This window comes from Ixodes scapularis, unplaced genomic scaffold, assembly GCF_016920785.2.
Source record: "Ixodes scapularis isolate PalLabHiFi unplaced genomic scaffold, ASM1692078v2 ptg002085l_1__unscaffolded, whole genome shotgun sequence".
Taxonomy (NCBI): Eukaryota; Metazoa; Arthropoda; class Arachnida; order Ixodida; family Ixodidae; genus Ixodes; species Ixodes scapularis.
Genome location: NW_024610231.1, coordinates 94721 through 111344, shown reverse-complemented (window position 1 = coordinate 111344; position 16624 = coordinate 94721).

The window sequence follows — 16624 nt, the reverse complement described above, 5'->3', positions numbered from 1 at the left end:
CGTTAAACTACCGGTTCTAGGAGTGAGCATGCCTCTCATTTATCAATTTTCCTGCTAAATATATGGGGGAAAATGAATTGGTCATTAGGTCACTGACGTCAACTTCATCGCTACACTTGGCGGCGAAACTGAAAAGACCGATCTAACTAAGCGTTCGGTGCATGCGTGACGCCGCCATAACTTCATTTCGCAGGAGGCGGACGGCAGTGCCCGAGAGGGCTCGTGCCGTCTCGCGCTCTACGCGCCCAGAGCTACAGCGAGGTTGTTGCACGTGTCTGAAGACTGAAGTACCCTGGGTGCATTGCGCCAGCGGTGGCGTAGTCAAACAGGCTGCTGAGATCGGTCTATTGGTGTATACCACGTGCCGTCAAATTCAGAAACTGAATTGCAGTGCAGGTTGCCTGATATTAATTTCATTTCTAAATTTTGCAGGGAATTGAATTGGATTATAGGTCACCTTACATGAATTTTTCTGCTAGACTTGGGACGGTCGGACGTATGAATGGAAGAACAAACTTTTAGTATGAGAGGGCTTCATAAAAAATAAAAAAAATAGATAAAAAACAACATTCCATGTTTTAAATAATTAAACTCGTTCTGGTCATTCCGATTGGACCGGGGAGCACAGAATGTGCCCTGAATACATTATGCTTGCGTTATGATTTGTTGTGCTCGTTTACAGATTGCTTTTAGTAGTTTAGAACAGGGTGACGAACCGCAACCGTAACTCAACCTTAACCGATGCTGAACCGTAACCGTAATGAACCGCGCACTTTGCCCGAAACGAAACAGAACCCGAACCGAAATGTTCGGCGCCATTTTGGGGCTGAACCTGATCCGGAGCAAAACAAAAGAATCGTTCCTAACCAGTTCGCCAAACGGTTCGGGCGTGCGTTCGCGCTACTATTCCGCACGCTGTGCGCCGGAAATTTTGAGAGGCTCAGCGCTGCGGGGCAAGGTGTTCCCACTAATACAAATATTTTTGTAAGCATATTTTACAAAGACGAGGGTCAATAACCACTGTTCCTGACTGTTACAAAATCCGCCTGAGCCTCTCGAGGTCATCGCGCCCATGCGCCCTGCAAAAAGTCGCTGCCAAGCGCCGACGAGATGGCGCATCGAGCTGCCACTGATACAACAACGCAGCATCAAAATCGGGTTTACTACGGACCATCGAACTCCCTTATTGAATCGCGTTTAGAGAGCGGGCTCGTTTTATTGAAGCTCGGTTTAGAGAAAGAGAAGCCTTAGTTTAGAGAAATGCCGTTTATCGAAAAGGGGACGTTGTCTAAAGGAATTAGGTGTGCACACACGCTGCAGCTCGCCGTACATGACGCTCTCAAGTCTACAGCTGCTAGTGACATCGTACAGGAGGCCCGAAAAGTTGTGAAAAAAAAATGAGGTTGCAGATTGTGTTGTTCCTAAGTTCGGATGCTCAATCTGAAGATACCTATCCTGGATTGCGTAACGAGGTGGATGTTCACCTGCGCCACAATGCAAAGATTGCTGGAGCTGAGAGAGTTCTGCGACGAGTTCATCGCATATGATGATGAACACCGCCTTGCTCAAGAAGACTGGCAATCAATGGTAGTTGCCTCCCTGGCGTCCGTCGAGGAAGCAACAGTGCAGCTTCAAAGGGAGAGTCTAACTTCGGGGGACTTCTACGGTCCATGGCTCATGTGTCGAATTGAGACGTCAACAATTACACACCGGCCGCGAATCAGCTGGCTGCTGCCATGAAAAAGGGAGAAAAGGTATTGCTCGGAAGCGACATATTTTGTGCGGCTATATTTTTGGATTCTCGATGCCATCTCACGCTAACAAGCGAGGAGAGGTCCAGTGTAAAGTAGCATCTGCTACTGGCGTGGAGGAAGCTTCGCGGGGTTAAAGAAGATGCCCAGCCACAGCAACCTCAAGCACCGTGAACAACGGGGGTTCCACATGCCCTGATAAGGACCTCGAAGCGTCCCTCATGAAAAAAGAAAGTGGCTGCCTGAAAGCATTTAGCGACCATTCTTCGATCTTTGGGGAGATCCAGACCCTACTGGACGGCTTTAAAAAGGTGACTAGGATGTAGCAATGTCTTGGAGTTTTGGGAAAAGAAAACGTCCCTGCGTAGAATGATGTTCACTTGCACTCGTTGCTCTGTCAATACCGGCCACGCAAGTCAACGTGAAAAGGTCCTTCTCGGGGTTAAAATACATCCTATCATGCCATTAGTACAGCAACCCAAGGTAGTCACGATTTTGGCGTTTTTCTTTTTCTTTTAGAAAGACAACCTAGGGCGCGGGCGTATTTTCGTTGGGTTTTCCTCTTCCTTTTATTTTTTAAAAATGCTTCACTTCCTTCTTGTCTTTTCTATTAAAACGTCAGTTGTGAGTAGCGCTCTGTCCTGTCCTGTCTTACCTTTCTCTTCTCTTGTCGTTTGCGCTAATTTTATCTGATCATGCCAACGACAGCGATTGAGCCCGGACATACTGGATAATGTCCTTTTCCTCTGGTTTTTTTAGGCAGCCAAAATAGAGCGTACACATCGGTATAATTAATATGGTGTGTGCATGTAACGATTGTGGAGAGGCACTCGTCCAGTCTTGCAGAAGATATATTTAGTTTTGTGTTCGGTGAATAAAACGTTGGTACCCAGTCTCATGCCAGGTCTTGAATTTTTGAAGATCATCATTCCTATATAGAGAGATGGAGTACACAATATCAATGAAAAATGCGCGTTTATTTTATAACTTAGTGATCCACTTCATGGCAGTAGACTTGTGCGAATATTCAGTTAAATTTCTCACTTTTCCTCGAACGGTTATATGAACCGGCCCAGACCGATTCGAACCCTTATTTCTTTCCACTCGGGAGCTGAACCTCAACCAAACCGAAATTTGTGAGTGTTTGTGAACGAGTTAAACGCTAACCTGAACCGAACCGAAAAGAGTTTTGGTTCGACACCCTGGTTTGGAATTCGTTGCACGCACGAGATGCACGGCATACTCATAAACTCCGGGGTCTTATCGAAAATACCGAGGCCAGTTAAAAGCCTATTTCAGTCTCGTGATGTCGTAAGGCCATGCCGGGAGCTACGCTTCGTCATTCGGAAGCCAGCTGCGTGCGCCGACAGTTGCCTACTACCGCGGGCTCCCTTGAGTCGTACACAGTCCAGCCGCTTGTTTTCCCGTTCACCTCCTTTCCGTAGCGCCGAACAAAGGCGTCGGGTTGCGGATCACATGGCCAGGGTCCAATTCCCGCGCCGCCACTTGGTCCAGGCAGCTAATATTTACTAAGTATGCTTCCGTGCACTTCATATGCCTATGTAGTGCATGCAATAAGCTGCGTTTGTTTTATGTTGCCTTGGACTGAATGCAACGGTGTTTCGTTAGCTGGAGCGCTACGCTTTTTGCATAAAACTCAGCCCCTAAGACACAGAACAAATAAAAGCAAAAAAATCACTCGCGGATGGTGCTCAAAACTTGAAGAATTTTGACCCCGTTTGTTTTTTGCGATTATGTCTTGACCGTTGAGAGTTATTTTTACTTACTGGCGTTAGAAGCCAAGGCCGTCGCAAGAATGGTCAACAAGAACAGACTTCGCAGCGCAGACATGACGTCGTTTCAAAGCTTGCGGATCCGATGTGGCTATAAAGTTGAGGTTAAACAAAAGTTCTGCTTTCAGTGGCACGCTCTGTCGTTCTTAAAAAGCAAAGTGGCACGTGGCTGTTAATGTGACGTTCATACACGGCCGCAGCCACATCAGAGAGGGAACTGCGTGTACATGGGAAATGCGACCTATTAAGCAAGTTGGCCAGATCAGTCCAATTGTAGAGCGGATACGTAGGCACAGCTGAGTGTCGCTCGCAACCAAGTGTTGGCAGATCCGGTTTACTTTTAATTGCGCTCAGTGTTTTTGCGCAAAGAGACGTCCTTGGCCAAGATGAGGCCAACAGAGACGATTTTTTTTATTTTTATGAGCGAAAGGTTCATTTATTACGATAAACTTTGACAAGCAATAGAGAGTTTTAGTAGACCGTTTTCATCTTCCGCTCCGCTCTGAGGGTGCCAAACTGCACATGCGCGGCCCGCTTCGCCGGAATGGAAAGCGGAGGTCAAAAATCGCGTTTTAGTAGAGCGTTTTTCTTTAGCGTAAGAGCGTTTTGAGCGGGTTCGAAAAATTTGCTTGCGTAGCCCCACAAGTGGATGTTCATAGTACTAGTAAGACAAAAAAACCTAAGCGTTAACACCAAGAGAGTAAAAGGGAGCGTGATTGTAGAGGTAGTAAAAACGAAGGCGACAATAATAAACACAAAAGAGTAGGCACACACCCGAAAATATATTAAGCTATAAAATATAAATGCAATCGTTCCACCTTGTGCGCAAGTGAAGCCGAAGGTATAAGCATGAGCATGTTGCTCTAAAGGTGTATCCACACGACGGACCGGGCCGCGGACCGATTGATCACGTGATGCGCGGCCCGCGGGCCGCCCGGCTGCAAGGAGCATCCACACGGCGGGCCAAAAGAGCAGACGACAGAGTGAACGGGCCGGTCTAACCCTCGACCTCACAACTCCGCCAAACGCATGCAACGAGCTGCTTTGAGGCTATTTATAAGGAGCCAAGACGGAGGTTGAACGAAAGCGACTTTTGGCCGCGGTGGCCCTGGCGTTGACTATTGAGGACGAGGAGGACCTAAGTGAACCGAAAAGGGCATGCATCTATTGTCCCACAGAGGGGGAATTGCTCCACGAGCGCGATGAAGTAAAAAGTTGCGTCGTCGCACCATGCCGCCATCGTCGAACAACAAAATTTTCCTCTTTGTCTTCAGCAGTTGGTGCCAGAAGAACACGACTTTCGATTTGGATTCCGATCCGAACAAGAAAAGTTAGCTTGTTGCCAGACCTAGAGCTTCAATTATACTAAAAACACCGCGGTCCGCCGCCAAGGTCCGGACGAGAAAAGTCACTTGGCATTTTCCAGAAGCTCGGGCCGCGGACTACCGGCGGACCTCAAAAAGCGGTGACGTAAGATCACGTGATGCGCGGCCCGCGGACCGAAACAGCAATTTGGTCCGTCGTGTGGATACACCTTAAACGGTACCTGCACTGCACGAGCGCGCGTGCTGGTCAAGGACGCTGAAAGGCCGGCAGTCGCTCTTGTAGCTTCTGCTCCACTCGAATTAAAAATGAAACAGAGTTACTTATTCGAAGTAGAAAAATGAAAGAAAAGGACGAAGTTTGCGCATTGCGAGTACATTCTTTTGCGAAGTACGAGTACAGTGTTGCTCAAGGCTAGCAAGGCATCAGCACGATGAATCCCCGCTGTTCTCAAGGAAGGAGACTTCTACTAACTAGATTAAGCTGGCGAGACATCGAATCTATGATTCGTATCCCTCGTGCCATCAAGCGCCGAAGCTTCCTTTCCGAACGCGGTTTGCTGGATATTTCCAACGTAGAAGAGAAACCCTTTAGGAAGCTATCCTGCTTAAAGAAGAACCTGGCTGTTCTGCATGCGGGCCTCCAAATACCAGCACCCGACAGCGAGACGCTTTCCATGGTTCTTCCTCGACTGGCCTATCCCAACCGTCTGTTCGTACTTGGATGAGCGTTTGGACGGAACTTGTCGGTGTTCTGCATATTTGTGAACCTCATCGTCGGTCACATCAACGAGAGGTTCGGCCACCTGCTCGCTGACGTAAACAAACATAGGTGGTTGACCCAAGCAAAACTGGAGCTGTGCTCACAGGTAAGACCCTGCATGGTTTGTGTAAATTTCGCATTTCCATTGTTTCTAGCACGGCTGCTCTGTCTGGTGAAAAGTTACTTTTTTCTATACACCAAAGGTGTACATGGGCAGTGTCAGGACAAGTCACGACGTGCGCGTTCGTAATCTGTGAGTATTAGTAGGCCACCTTTATGAGCCCTCTTTGCTCTACTTTACGCTCTGCGAGAAGCATCGTCCCCACCGCGCATGCGTGGCCCGCTCTGAGTTGGAGCGTATAGTTAGCGGAGTGAGCGTGCGCTCCGCTTCACAAGTTGTAGAGCGGACTGCGCTCAGCGTCCTTAGCGTGATCGCTTAGATCTCAAGATGGCTGCACTTACTCAACACGCGTCGATGTTTTTGACCGTGACCTCAACTTGAAAGAGGTCGAATCAAGAAGTAAAGCGTACGCCCCACGCGTAAAAAGTAAACCATTCGATTTAAGTTCTATGTAACACAAAACAGCATAATTAAACGAAGTGAACGAGTGTGACTTTGCAACCAGCACGGCGTCGGTAAAGTCGTCGCGTTTTTGTGGACGTTCTATGGCTATGCAGTCAGATGTACGGGTGCGCGTGCTTGAACGCCTATTATACCTGTGCACGCGCCCTCCTGTCGAAAATGCCACTGAAAGCTGACCACGAGTACAGCGCTCGCAAGCTGCACCAAAGAAACCATTCCCTCTCAGCTTTATTTATTCACACTCGCTCGCAACTTTTGAATTGTTTAAATTTCCTAAGGAAATGTTCGCCTTGGATTTCCTTGGTAGATTTATAAAATAATAGAAACTTGAATGCAGCCTTTTTAAAAGTGCAACCCATGGTGCCGCTAGTCTTCGAGGCCGCCTTATTTTGGCCAAGTGTCTAGGGAGCAAGAGGGCTACGTCATTGTTTGTCGCGGATGCGAGTCTAAATATATTAGACACGAATGCTGCGTCAAGACTGAATATGAGATCGGTTCTAGTCACAAGTCTCGCACTAAAAGCGATGCCCAAAATATGGCGGCCGAATGCTACCCGGTGGTGTTTTGAAAAGAGTTACCAATAACGGTCGAAACAATATTCCACGTCAATTTATTGTCTGGTGAAAACCAGACAGGCATAAACAATGCAAAATTTAGCAAACACAACCCTGGACTTCTAAGCAATAGTGGTAGATTAGAACAGTTTTCAGAAGTTTCGTTTTGAATTCCGGCGTAGCGGGCCTCGCATGCACAGTTTGACGGCCTCAAAGCTTAGCAGAATTTAGGAACAACGATATATATATATTAATTTACGATACCAAGTTTTTTACAACCCTACAATGGAAATACGCTTTATCTTAGAGGAGTAACAAGTCCCATATCACATGTTTTGGTAGTGTTTAAATACTGCCATGTTGTAAGAGTGTTTTTCTTTGTCTTTTTTATTAGGCCGTCAAGGACAAGGGAACACCCCTGAACAACTGTTGGGGTTTTGTTTACCGCACAGCATGCCCATATGCCGTACATAAAAAAAATCAGAAGAAGACCACAAGAGGGTGCTCGTCGTGAAGCACCAGGCAGTGATGTGCGCAGACGGCATAATTTGACGGCTGGACGAAACCTACAAAGACCATGGGTATTTTTTTGTTTGTTTAATATTAGAATGCATAAAATTATCACAGTAAATCATGTTCAAGCTTTTGTACTGAGCGAAATACCTGTCCAACTGGGCTGAAAGGCATCTAGAAATATTCTAATAAAAAACCTTTACTAACGACTCCCATTTTACTCCTCAGATGTGCGTGTGAATATTGCATCTAACCAAATTACAGTGTTACTGTTGAATTCAGCATTGTAAGAGTAGCCTATGTTGCGTGGCCTTCTATTGCAAGAAAAAACCGTAGCACAAGTGAGGCAGAAACTAGGCAGGAGCTTAAGCTGAAAAACGCACTTTCATAAACACACAAAATAAATAAAAAGAAGTGTATAGTCAAGCAAAATGGTTTCGTGTCACCCCCCAAGGCAGATACATACACTGCGCTCCACTGTTAATACGAACACGAAAAAAATCGTTTTTATTTGCAGTTTATTTATTTTACAGCTATTGAAAAAGCTGGAAATTTGTCGCTCAGATTAGTGCCCCAAACGAGCGCTTTATTCCACACCAATAGGCAAATGTCAGCCCCTCGAATTTAAGGTGAAAAATGAAAACAGGATATTGAATGCTCCCGCTAACAGTGTCGCGCAGTGTACATAAACACCAAGGCACCATATCACAGGCCGAAGCATACGAAGAAGAAAAGACTCATTTCATTCGAAAAAAAAAGTTGAGATATAAATGGAGCACTCTTTTTCGCTAATTTTCACTGTCTTGCTGCCTAAAGTAACCAAACAAAATATCTGTCCGTTTGCCGACTGCTTTAGTCTTTGGTCTTTAACCTTTAATTTTTGGCTCTGGAGAGCCGCGGCACCGCGGAAAGGAAGCAGCCCGTACCACCGAGGCCCGCGGTGCCGCGTCTAGGGAACATGGTAATGTGATGAGTATATACGTGCAAGATGACGACGACATGGGTTGTTGGTATTGGGGAGGGTGGCAGTCCGATTCGCAGAAGTCCTGACTTCGTGGAGGCGGGTTGGGCGGGTGAGCAGCGAGCTATGAGGATCTTGCACGCCGTTCGATCAGTGCATGAAGGAGCACTAGGAACATAATGGCGCTATTGCTCACTGGGGTCCACTGGGGTCAAAGAATCATGCTCCAAGGAGGTAGTCCAGCCGAAGTAGAAGCTGCCGCCTCCGAGGAACCGAGGCCTAGGGCTCAGATTGAGACACCGCCGTCGCCCGGTGTGTCATCCTCTCAACGTCGTCGTCGTCATCTCGCGTAGAAAAATCGAGCCTGCCGGCTTAGACAAGGCAGCAGCTGTTCCCACCGTTCAGGGGCCGTGAAAGGATTGCGGCCAGCGATTTCTGGAAGCAGCCAGAGGTTCTTGACCACCGTGAAACGTTTTCTGGGGGACGCCTTTTCAAACAAAGTCTGCGCAGCTTCTTAGTGCAGCGAGGTTCATAACGGTCAAGCGCGCTCCCAAGCATGATTTCAAATAGCGAGCACCCACCTTTCCAGAATAGCACCATCTACTGAACCTTTACTGAGAGTGGAACGTGATTCTCAAAATGGCGACGATAGCGGAGCTGACGCTACACGCTCAAATCCCAGAGCGGGTCGCGCATGCGCGATGGCGACTCCGCTTTCCATAGAGCGGAGCGGGAAACCGAAAACGGTCTACTAAAACTCTCTAATATCACCAACGCTGAACAGGTGGTGTAGAATTATGTGCGCTAAAGCGCTGAAACATTTCCGCCCCGGTCTCCCTCTAAATGACTTGTGACTGCCATATTAAGTTGCAGCGGATTAGGTACAGGTGTGGCTGCAACAATCGCTTTCAGGGCACCTAAACTCACTCTAGAAAATTGAAGTTTTGTCACTTCGACGCTGAAATTTCAACCAATGTCGTTATCGCCCAAGGCGTTTGAAACAAAACTGCCTTATGAACGGCGGCCAGATTATTGAAAGTAAACTAGAAGCTAAATCATCATTTTATTTTTGTTCATGTAGCTATAATACCGCACGCTACGAAGTTCGGAGCAGGCTATTTGTTATTTTATTTAAATGACAACTACATTGGGCGTGTGAAAACCGAGATGCCGCTTAAAAAAATTGTCGTGCGCCTTTAGATCGTTTTATTAATAATTAACATCATATTGAGGCTTGAGGGAACGAAAGCTCTGCTCTCAATTGCACGCTTAGGCGTTCCAGATCAGTCCAGGTGTACAGCGGATACGTAGGTACAGCTCAATGTTGCAGGCAAGCAGTCACCTGTCGGTAGACCCGGTTTACTTTTAATTGCACTCACTGTTTTTGTCCGAAAGTATGCCCTTGGCAACATTAGGCCAACTCAGATGATTTTTTTTTAAATTTTTATGAGCGAAAGATTACTCATCAATATAAACTTTGACAGGCAATATCACCAGCGCTAAAAATGCGATGCAGAATTATATGTGCTAAAGTGCAAAAAACATTCCTGCCCGAGTATCACTCTAAATCACCTGTGGCTGCCACCTCAAGTTGCGTCGGGTTAGGTACATGTGTGGCTGCAACAACCCATCTCGCGGCACCTAAACTCACTCTAGAGAATTGAAGTTGTCACACTTTTGGAAAAAAGGGTATCGACAGTCTTCCATATGGGGAGGAACGGTCTTGTAACCTATGTTCCTTTAGAAAAGGAGAAACTTTCGTCCCTGAAGCAGGTAAGCAAAGTTCCTCCGTCGCCTGCATCTCATTATGGCGGCCCCAAATCGAGCGAATCGAGCTCAATAAGGCTTAACGAGGACGCTACGTCTCTTGTACGGGACGAGAGGAGCAACAAATAAAAGCGTAACACGAGCTTTCCGCGAACTGTGTTTATTTTCGAAGTCAGATTCCCCCCGCAGGTACAGAAACTTGCGTGTAAAAGCAGATACTCAGTTTTCTCGTCGTCAGCATTGCGATGTTGCTTCGCGCACTTTACGTCTTACCTTTGCTGTTTCTTGAGTCACAATTACTTCGTCAACCGCACATCACGGAGGAATGGCAAACCAATCCGCGAAACCAAAAGCCGCTTTCAAAAGAACAAACTGGAAGCCACCCTTTTTCGGGTAGCGTGAAAGAAGGTTAAATCGCTCGCCACCAGATGGCAGGGTCAAGCAGAGTAATAGCAAGTAGCTAGGTTAGGTGGCACTAGGTACCGCCCAATTCATGTGCTACAAAATCTATTTTTATTTTATCACGCCACTAGTGGGCTTCGGGATCTTTGGGCACCTCTATTATAGACGCATGTAGACACATTACCCATACTGCAAACATCAGCTGAACATACATTGAACGCATACACATACAGGACATATGCAAACCGGCACACTGAACAGATCACTACACCTGAGCTCTGCGTTTCTTTTATACTGGTCGTTTTGAACGTACGGAATTTCTCGGTGACTGCCTAAGCAATAAAAAATATTCCCAGCATGTTGATTTTTTTCCAGCAGTGTCATATTTCTGAGAATATTTTGAATGGCTCAGGGGATGAATCTCTTATTAAAAAGAAAACGCTCGATCATGCCATAATTATTTGAGAGCCAATAAATCAAGCCGCTCCAATGCGGTTCCAAGATATGAGTTTGTTTCCCCACACGGCACGTCGTAGCCAGTATTTCTATTGTAGTCTTTGTTTTTCTATTTGTGCTGTTCGCGCAAGGCTGCCATTGCCGTCTTTAATTAATCTCTGTAGAGCGGATATTCACTCAGCTGGAAGTGATGCTTCATGGGCAGAAAAAAATGAGAGGCGCTACCAAGCGGCTCCGGTGCAGCGTGAGACTTGGCTACTGCGCAACGGAGGCGCACAGCTGGGCACGCGGTGACGCCAGTGCGTCTGCCGCGGCTATGACGTCACTCCTCTGGAATGCGCAGACCGGCGAGGCGCGCGCGGCGGCGGCGGAGCGCGCTGCGGCAGCGGCTCCGGCGCGCCAGCTGTGCGCCGTGTGACTTCACTGCTCCTCGCGCATGCACAGCACGGCTCTCCAGGAGCCACGCGAAACTGCTCAACTTCAGTTAGTGTAGCTCACGCTACAAAATCGCTTTTCGATCAACTTGAATGCAGTTAAAGCCGTGACTTGCGGCACGTGTTAAATGTACAAAGCTACGCCGTCGCGAGCTCGAAAGCTTCTAGCGCTCATCCGAGCGCGCCACTTGGAGGGCAGTTTCTCCAGGAACTGTTGTATATTTGAACAGCAAAATAAAAAAAAAAGCTTTTTTTCGACTTTACCTACTATTCTTTAATGCTGAAATTCCACACTGAAAATATACGTACCTTCTGCCGTAATTCCGTACTGTTCAGTCCTTTCTCCAGAGCGTAATCGCTCTCGGGGAGGAGACAACCGACACCCGCATTGGCCACTGTACGATAGGAGCCTTCTGTTCAGACCAGCGTTCCAACATGACTATCCGCACGTCGATCGATTGCTCGTAATCCCTCAAGTGGTCTTAAACTCTTTATTGCAATGCAGAATGTCAACCTGCGACACTCCGCCCCCTCCGATCACGGCCCGATCAGAGGCATCAATGCCCGACAGTTTACGTCATCTCCTCTTGTTGTTACATCACTGGTACGCGAACACACGGGCACATCGGCGGTAATTCCAGTCTTCCGTTTACAACGCACAACATTGGCATCATGATGTGGCTTCTATATTGCTGACACGCAGATATACAAAACCACGTTGACTGCCGGTTGGCACTCGGCATCGGGAAACAGAACCGAACTCAGCACGGAAGGCACCCAAGCAGCCGGCAGCAAAACCTGCCTGTCTTGGACGCAGTTGCGGCGATTTCCATAACGTCGAAAACGTCGACACAGTTCCGCGTGGTTCCGCTTCTGTAGTTCCGCGTGTTTCCCGCAATCCCATAGCCGCAATCCGGAGACGGCCACCTTACGTAGCGCTGCTGGCACTGCTCCGGAACTTCGCTGTTTCTAGCAACTTCGGTTGCTCGTTTAATAAACCGAAATATTTTGCACGTTTGGACTAGAAGACGGAATTACAGGCGGCCACTTCGACGCTGAAATGTCAGTCAACATCGTTATCGCCGACGGCGTTTGAAACAAAACTGCCTTATGAACGCCGGTCAGATTTGAAGTAAACTAGAAGCTATATCATTAATTCAATTGTCCATGTAGCTATGACGTGTCAACAGGCTATATATATTATTTAAATAAAAAGTTCAGTTGGTGTGTGGAAACAGAGATGTCTCGCAGCAGAATTTTTGGGCACCGTTAGATCGTTTCATCAGTAATTAACATCTTATTGAGACAATTTTTTTTTAAAACGCGTGGTTTGGAAATTAAGTAGTAACTGTTTGTAACTTGTGAAAACGACGAATAAAAACTCGTGAGAATGTCTGACTGTCAAACATGATAAGATTTCGGAATACACGGTGGGTACCTAGTGTTGCTTGTGCTGTTTCATCGCGGGAGCATATATGCTGTCTTCATGCTGCCGTCATTTATTTGAATGACCATAACATATTAGGTATACCGCGCGGTTACCGTAATCAGTGGTTGACGTTTCGCGGACCCCTTGTGGATCGGCGGATATGATGGAGGACCCATTTTGTGGTGAGGGAAGGGGAAAGGTTTAGGTTAATTATGAAAATGCGTTAATAAACAAATAGAACAAAGGGCTAGTCTAAAGTAGACTTCTCTGATTCATATACACACGAGAAAACTCACCCTAAATCGTTTCCTGTAAATATGAAAACAATACAGCTTTAATTGCCTGGCTTGCTTGATGAGGCAAAGCTTCGTGGACTACAAGAATGCTTTCGCGGACCCCAAGGTGTCCGCGGACCCCCATTTGAGAACCACTGACCTTAATTATCATCGGCGATCTCGTTTGTACGCTCACATAGCATACACAAACACACTCTGCAGTATTATTCGAGTGGTTTCATTTGGAATAGAACGCACGTGTCGGGGTTGAGTATTTTGATATTTTTCAAATATATAAAGGGTGTTTCTTTAGGCATTGCTAATTTTATTCTAAAACAATCCGTGAAAGCTTGACCAATGTGTTTTGTGCAAGTAACTTATTCGGCCGGGGAGACATATTATAGGGGCCTAATTGTCATGACAGGTTGACTCATTAATAAAATTTAACCAACCAAAACGATCGGCTGGCCTAGTTGATTCTTTAAAATAAACACTGAAGCGCCAAGGGCAAATGCAAGTGAAGGCCAAGACAGGACGAGCGCTAAGCATCACAACTGACGTTTAAAGGAGCTGTGCAACGATTTTAACGTTGAAAGAATTGGCATTTTCTGCTTTTGATTTTGTTCACTGTGTCACAAATGGCAGAAAACACACCTCCTTTCATCGAAATGTTGCGATTTCGCCGCGTAATAGCGAGGCAAAACTTGGAATATTTCCCGACCTGCAGGCGCGAGCGGCGGCCATGAGAAACAAGCGGCATGACATCACTTCGGTAGTTGTAAGAAAGATAGCAAGTTGTGCGAATACCTGCTCGATAAGAGGTAACTTTTTTTAAAAAATCTTGTCGTTCCAACATATATATAAATGCGTCAAAACCCTGGTATCATCGACAAAACTTTTATTATACGGAGTTTTAGTGGCGCCATCTATCCTAGCTCCACAAAACCGCGAACAGCCGCCAGAAGCCGGAGGTGGAGGGGGACAGCGCCGGACGGGCAAGGACGGGGGGTGGTTATCATTTGAGCCCGTTCTCGTTTCGACCTTCTCACTTGGCCCTTCTCAAAACAACCATTCTCAAAAAGATCTTCTCTCTTGGACCTGTCGCATTTGGTCCTTTCCCGTTTCGTTCTTCGCATTCCAACCCTCCTCGTTTGGGCCCGTTCTCGTTTCGCCCTTTTCACCTGGCCCTCTCCAAAACAGCCATTCTCAAACATATCTCGCTTTCACCCGTCGCACTTGACTCTCTCTATACCAAAATCGTTGTTTAGGGTAATATTAATACATTGATATAATTCGTGTGTGTGCGTGTGTGTGTGTGTGTGTGAGTGCCACGCTACCGGCATACTCTCTCTGCTAAGGATTTTAGCAGTGCGTCGAGGTCGTGAAAAGCTACTAGCTGACACTAAAACAGACCAACTATTTATCGCAGCCATATCATATTTCGAAATGTCACGTTGCTTGGGGTCTCTCGACTTGGGACTATGCCGCCACTTCTGCAATGCAGTGGTTCTCAAAAGGGGGTCTGCGAAGGCATCTTAGGGGTCCGCGAAGCCCTGTCTCATCAGTCAGGCACGGCAATATTAGTTGTCTTTCTTCACGTTCAGAAGAAACGTTCCAATTTTAGGGTACTCTCGTGTGTATGTCAATAAGATAAGCCTACATTACACTAGCAATTAGTTATATCCATTTATTAAATCATCATGATAACCTGTACCTTTCTATTCCCCTCACCCCGAACGGGGTCCTCCATCATCTCCGCCTTTCTACAAGGCGTCCGCGAAACATCAATGGTTGAGAACCACTGCTATAATGTATGCTATTTTTGTTCAAACAAAGTTTCCAAAATCAATGTTCATCGCTTTTTTTTTTTCTCGTTTGCTTAAAGGAAGGGAAGCAGGCATCAATGTACGATCCTCAGAGCGTACCTCTACACAAAACATATATGATATATCGGATGGTATGTTGGGGGTCCGAGCAAGGTAAGGCTCATCAACAAAGCCGAGAAGGCATAACGACGTTAGAAGCATGCCGAACTAGTGCCATTCGGTCGTAGCGCGAACGGGCGAAATGAGGATGGGTCCAGTTGCGAAAAACACGATTCGGATCTTATGAGAAGGTTCAAACGAGAAGGACCAAATGAGAATGGGTCGAAATGTGCAAGGTTCAAATGCGAATGGGACGTTTTGAGATACACCCAGGACGGGTGGTCACGCGGTCGCGAGCGGGTGAGTTCTCGCTGCTCGCTGATGGCTCTAAAGAGAGAACTTTTCCGGAACTCCGCGCTTACTCAAGTGACGTCACTGTGCACGTGACCCGGAACACGATGCACGAGTTGAGAGGCGGCAAAAACCTGGATCTTTTTCATTTTTTAAAAATAAAAACTAGGGTATCCAGGCAAAATCTGTTTTCTGTAGTTCACTGCAGAAGTGTCAGGCATCAACTTCCACAATTATTTAAGCAAAGCCCTGAAATTGTTGCACAGCTCCTTTAATGAAATTGTGGTGAAATAGAAGTTATAGGCCTTATAAATTTCAAAGTAATGATGTAAATTCAGAATTAAATACAATATTATTCTCCGATCGTGTCGTTCAATAAAATGAATAATCTTAAGAATATAAACTGATTAGACTGATAATTGCTGATAAACTGAAGAGCTGGACGGTTTACCACAACGCAGAAAATTTATACAAAAATGCAGTTAAGGACGCTAAACAAACTTTCTTCAGCCAAACCTTGCCCCGTCTGTTATCAACTAGTGTCAAAATGTTTTGGAGTGTTATTAATGGCAAGAAAGACAAGGCTATTTTGCTTTATGACACTGATGGCACTGTTATGTCTGACGATGACTCTGCGAAAATCCACAATGAGGTGTTTGTTCAATCGTTTTCTAGGGATGTAAACTGTTCCATTGTTACTTACCCTAATCATGATCTCTTTCCTATGGACCCGCTTGTGTTTGATTTTGATGGCATTGTTAAGCTGATTGACAACCTCAAAGTGTCTTCATCATGTGGTAGTGATAATATTAACGCTAAGTTTCTAAAGCATACTAAAATTTACAGTGCAATTTTTCTTACTAAGATTTTTGAGCAATCTATTCTTACTGGTGTCCTTCCTGAAGATTGGAAAACTGGCAAGGTGGTTCCACTTCATAAATCAGGCGACAAACACTGCCCCGACAATTATAGACCCATTTCCATAACCAGTACTCCTTGTAAAATGATAGAGCATATTATTTATTCACATCTTGATAAATATCTCGAATCCAACTCTTTTTTCTCGTCCTCACAGCATAGCTTTCGTAAATTTCTTTCTTGCGAAACACAACTTCTCGTCTTTACTAACGATTTATTTTCATTACTTGATCATGGATCCCAAGTTGACTGTATTTTTCTTGATTTCTGCAAAGCATTTGGTAATGTTTCTCACCAACTACTGCTCTTCAAGCTTAGCAAACTCAACCTCGACCCTCAGATACTAACTTGGATTGAGTGTTTTCTTACAAATCGTTCTCAGTTTGTTCATGTAAATAACTCTAATTCTTCAGTGTCTTCTGTTACTTCTGGCGTCCCTCAAGGCTCCGTTCTCGGTCCTTTGTTATTCCTCATATACATCAATGAC